This window comes from Epinephelus lanceolatus, chromosome 15 (genome assembly GCF_041903045.1).
Source record: "Epinephelus lanceolatus isolate andai-2023 chromosome 15, ASM4190304v1, whole genome shotgun sequence".
NCBI classification, from domain to species: Eukaryota; Metazoa; Chordata; class Actinopteri; order Perciformes; family Serranidae; genus Epinephelus; species Epinephelus lanceolatus.
Window position 1 is genome coordinate 11,644,428 of NC_135748.1, and position 6,000 is coordinate 11,650,427.

The following is a 6,000-nucleotide window of genomic DNA, read 5'->3' on the forward strand; positions in this document are numbered from 1 at the left end:
GGCCACATATCATGCCAACTCTAAAGGAAGCCTTTTTTTCGGTGGTTTCTGACACCACAAGTCACTGCCCAAGCACCGGATTTCGATGACTTCTGCGTGAGACCAGGCTCAATGTACAGTTTGCATACAGTGTCTTTCAAAACAAAGTCACTGTGAATTTACTTTTTATTTTTAACAAAGGTTGCTCCCCTGACAGCGCCGGGCACTATTACACAATAACGGCAACCGTCTGTGTATCATGCCAACGTGAAAGGATAGCTTTTTTTCTCTGTGTCCAATGCTGACAGTCACTGCCCAAACGTCAGCATTCGACGATCTCGTAATGTGACTGGGTTGGCTGAAGCAGTGATGTGACGCAGAATGCACAGTGCACGACAGGTTCATTCAAATGAGGCAATGCAAAGCGAGATGTTGTGTCTCAAACTTTTGTTTCTGGTGCAACCTTGATCTGTATTTGATGTAACCATTTACAATGTGAAATACGGTAGAGTGAAACAGTGTCAGACTGATGTGATCATAATAAATAAGCTGACTTTATTTGTTTCTATTATCATTGTACTAATTATCTGTATTGAACAAAAAAAACCCACACCATCTGCTGGTGGCTGCAGATTTGTGGTGCTGCGTCTTCACAATGTGAAGCTCTGCAACATCCAGATTTCCTGAAGAAGCTGATTGTTTATCTGTTGTTGCTCAGCTAAATAGGGCCCTTAGTGTCTGCATCATTACTTGTACTGAAGCACAGTGGCACTTTGAGATTAATGCTAATGTAAACATGTTTAAACGTTAACAATGACTATACTAATATGCTGATGTAAAGCAGATATAATGTTTTTCCACGTTCACCATCCTAGTTTAGTGCTTATCAGGCAAATGTTTGCGAATTCGAACTGATGTCATGAGTTTTGCAATACATAAACCAATGTACTGGACAAATTCAAATGTTAAACGTCCTGTGTGCAGGATTTGGGGGGATATATTGGCAGAAATGGAATATAATATAACAGGTATGTTTTATTTAGTGTATAATTACCTGAAAATAAGAATTGTTGTGTTTTAGTTACCTTAGAATGACCCGTTTATGTCTACATACAGTAGGGAGAGGATTCACATCTATGGACATCACCATGTTGCACCACCAAGGAGACCTCTGCAGACAATTTGGCTCCTGGTAAAAACTTCTGAATGTCCTAATCAGAAATAAGGCGAGCACACATAAACGGCCATCTGCAACGTGCTGAGCAGCATAGGAGAAACACTATACTTATTCAGTGTTTTTCCTGGTTTTAATCACCTGGTCCATTTAGAGAGGAAGAGACCTCTGCGGATAACTTGGCCCAAAGTTAAACCTCCTAAACAACAAACAGGAAAGAAATTGTGATCAGAAGAAATTTCACAGTCCAACCAATAGTTGTTGAGATATTTCCGTCTGGCCCAAAGTAGAGGACTGATGAGTCAACATTGTCATCCCTTGAGCCAATAGAATATTAGCATTGACGCTTTTAGCAGTTTACAGTACTGAACACATGACCTAAGTAAACAACATGCTTTACCTGTCAGACAATGTATTACACTTTGTGAGTTAACTTTACTTGTGATTCTATGGCGCCATGTAGAGCTGCAAGTAATGCAGAGAGCTGATTTGGGTGTTCAGTTGTCCAAAACAGGATTATAAACTTTGACAGTTTGCAGCCAGGGTGACAATCATGCCCACCCTTCATTAGAAAATACAGTCTTATGCCGTTAGCTATGTTAATTTAATTCCATTTATCAGAACACTGTTGTGCTCTTTTCAGTTTTGCCATAATTGGAGTCAGAGTGGGAAAAAAAATGAGTGGTTTTATTTCCTGCAGAAATCTGCAGTTATGTAGTGGCTTTGTGTGTGTGTGTGTGTGTGTGTGTGTGTGTGTGTGTGTGTGTGTGTGCACTTACAGAGTCAGGACTATTGATTTTAGAAGTCAGTCAAAAGAAAGAAACAAGACTGAGTTCCTGGTGGCCTGAAGCTTTGGTAATGAGGCAAGTCTGGGTAGTAAGATAACCAAATCTGTTGTCCAAACACACACACATAAATGACCACACACACTCAATGTGTGTATTACATGGAGAGGGAGACCAAAGTCTGTGCATGAATAATAAAGGCTAAAACACACCACCACCAAACAGCTGCCTGTATTATTTTCTATGTACAAACCCAAACTGGTCCCCCCACTTGCTTCCTGCCTCTCGACTCCCATGACAACTTGACTCCTCTCCTCACCACTTACTGTCGCCGTCTCTCTTGTGTGTCAAAGAATGGATAAGGGGAGACAAGTTGTTAACGTCCGAGCTAAATGACCCAAAATCCTGTCATTACATAGACAATTACAAAAAAGATGCTGCCTGGCGAGCGATAGCTCCAGAAAGTGGCCCTTCAGGTGAGAAATCATGTTTAATTAGTGAATGTCAACACTTGATTTTAAGCTAAAACACTCACAGATGAAGTGAGAAAGGGATTTTATACAGTTTTGGTCATATTGTGAAATAAAGATGAATCAGACCACAACAAAGGTGCAAAGTATCCATAGAGGGCATTCAACTATTCATCAAAACCACATACGAAACATAAAATACTTGAGTGCTGCAGTACATTGTACTGAAACATAATAGGACACTTAACCTTTTAGAATAGACACATTATTATTAGAAAATATCTACACTCCCACAGAATATTACTGCAGCACTAATGCATTTGAACAGGCTCATGCAGCAGAACCCATATGCTTCCAATTTAGGGAAATGGCTGAAATGTAAGCTCTGTGAGAGCACAGAAAGTCTCTGAAACTTAATTTACTGTCTGCAGAAAAAAATGCTTAACTTAATTTGTCCCCCCATGTTTCATAATTATAATTAGCTTCCAGAATAATTGTTATCATTTAGCAAATCACTGGAAGAGAAATACCATCATTCTGCCTGTTTTGTAGGAAAACATTACATGAAATGGTAAAGGTTATGTGCGGGGACCCTGAACAGGCTGAGCAGTTTAGAAAATGGATGTGTGCTAAAGGTTACTAAGTGCTGGGGAATAATATTATATACAATACAATGTTAATAATATCAGTGCCATAGAGAGAGAGAGAAGATGGGAGTCATTAAGAAGAAGAGAAATTGGCATTTTCAGCTCTGTGTGTCTCTGTATCTTTGTGTGGGTAATATTGACTGACAGCACATTGATTTACTTAAGTGCAATACATCATGCAGCTAAAATCAATCATTGACACGATGGGTGATCCCATACACGCCATATTGAACATCATACACATGTTGGCCCAGTGTGCTGCACTGATTCAGGCAGGAGCCTGTGGAGTTAAGTGGTTTTCACAAAGTGTTTACTTGTTGACACAGTGGGGTGTGCTCAAGTTTGTGAGGCTGACATTCACAATAGTTTCATTGCTAAATGGGGGCTGTTACTGAAAGCGGTGAGCTGTTATATAAGCTTTGTCTGGTTTTTTACAACCGCCTCACACACACACATACCTTTTTCAAACGCACACATAGACAGACTCTGAGACAACAGGCCCCAGGGCACAGACATGTAAAAAAGCCCCCCACCCCTCCAAAATACTGGAGAAACAAGACACCAAGGACGAAAGAGACACAGTGCGCCAGCATGGCCATTTGCAGTCAGTTTATGTCTCTTTGCAGTTGTTTTGTGTCTCTTTTGGTTGTCCTGCACCCCTTTATGGACATTTTGTGGTTATTATGTTCTGTCTTTGTGGTTGTTTGAAGTTGCTTTTCAAACACTTTTTCTTATCATGTTTGTTTTGTTTCTTTTTCCCTGTCTTTGTAAGTGTTTTGCCACCTGTTTTTGGTCACTTTGTGTCTCTTTTGGAGAATTGTTTGCCTCTTCATTGTTGCTTTGTGTGTATTGGTTCTTTGTTTTCATATTTTTGTAGCTATTTTGTGCTTCTTTTCAGTTGGTTTGCATCTCTTTGTAGTCATTTTGTGTCTGTTGTAGTCGTTTTGTGACTCTTTGTAGTCAGTTTGCGTCTCTTAGCAGTTGTTTTGTGTCTCTATGTAGTTATTTTGTGTCTCTTAATAGTTTTTTTGTTTCTTTTTGGAGTTTGATTGCAACTTTTTGTAGTTGCCCTGTGTCTTTTGTAGTCAGTTTGCATCTCTTCATAGTTGTTTTGTGTTTCTTTAAAATTGTTGTCTCTTTAAAGTCGGTTTGCATGTCCTTGTAGTTGTTTTGTGTCACTTTGTAGTCGTTTTGAGTCTGTTGTAGTCATTTAGTGTCTCTTTGTAGTCAGTTTGTGTCTCTTCCTAGTTGCTTTATTATTTTTTGTAGTCTGCTTGCAGCTCTTTTAGTCGTTTTGTGTCTGTTTGTAGTCCAATTGTGTCTCTTAGCAGTCATTTTGTGTCTCTTTGTAGTTTTTTGTTTCTTTTGGAGATAGATTGCATTTATTTTGTAGTTGCTTTATGCCTTTTTGTAGTCAGTTTGCATGTCTTCGTATTCATGTTGTGTCTCTTTGTAGCTGCATTGAGTCTCTGTGTGGCCATTTGACTTCCCAGCAAGATGTGTTTAGAGTTACTTCAGAGGCTCTGGCTCTTTCACAAATGCAGATGATTTAAATACAATATAAATGTTTTGTTTCTCAGTTTAGATTCAACACTGCATTCATTTTATCACATTTTATTCTATAGGCAGCTACGCTGTAGCTTATACCAGAATTATGAGCTCATTTCTCAAATGCAGGAAGCACAAAGGTGAATGTTAAGGTAAAGCGAACTGCTAGCTACAGAAATAAATTGAAACACTGAGAGGAGATTTGTTTGAGTCAGAGAGTGAGAGGCAGAAAATTATGTTGATGATAGCAGTCATCTTCTCCGGTGAATTACTGGGTGGGAGACACTAGCGTGGAATGAGGGTCAATTTTTTTTAAGAATCGCCACTCTCTTTACTTCTAAGTGGTAAATAGTGTGTATGACCTGGACTGGATGAAACGAGGCACAATGGGTACCAAGTCAAAATAACCGTAAAACTCTGAGTGTGGATACGACCACTGCAAAGCTGCCTTTGAACCTTATGATGAAATGTATATTCACCAAAAAGTCATACAAATTGAAAAACCTTCCTCCTTTTTTCCCATGAGGTATGCCGGCATGAGTGTTTCAAGTCAAATTCACCAACCACTCTGGTCAAAACTTGTCATAAATCACTCATTTCAACTGGATGATCGCCACCTGTTCATGAGTTTGTGATAGTGGATCATTACTATAATCAATGCCAACAATACATTTTAAAAAGCTAGCTGGAAGTACCCAACTCAAGAAAATGAAAAACTAGTCTTTTTTTCCCCTACATTTTAATGGAAAAAAAGTAACATTTTATCTTAAGGTCAAAGAAGTGTGTTTTTCCTATTGTGGCAGAATCTTCACAGTAGCTCAGCAACAGGTGTTTGAACCATGTGCATGTGAGCCAAAGAAAGTGACAAAACATCTACAAGTTATTTAGAATAAAAAATTTTAAAAGTTGTTGTGGGCAAGATTCAGGAAAAAATCCTATTCAGAATACATATAAAGTCAGAGTCAAGAGGGCCATTTTGGTATCATTATAAGAGTGATCAATTTGACAGCCTATATATATTTCATTTTGTCTGTGTATCATTAATGCATGTGTTGCACTGGCTGTCAAGACACTGAGTCAGCCGGAGCATCAGCCACCCCAAGGGGATGTTTTCAGGAAGCACTTTAGAACAAGAGAGGTCCATTTGGTACACAGTTCAAATTACTTTTCACTTTATTATGTGATGCGCAGACACTGAGTCAGCTAAAACAGCAGGGGATGCCAGGAGAAACTTTCATTAGCTGCTGTCACTTTTTAAGTAACAGTTTGTTATGATGTATTTCTGGTGTTATTATGTGATTTTGACTTGTATCATTTTCTGTATCTATTTTCTTGTCGTGGTTATCACACACTGAGTCAGCCAAAACACTAGAAATGCCAGAGGGGCCTTTTCAGAA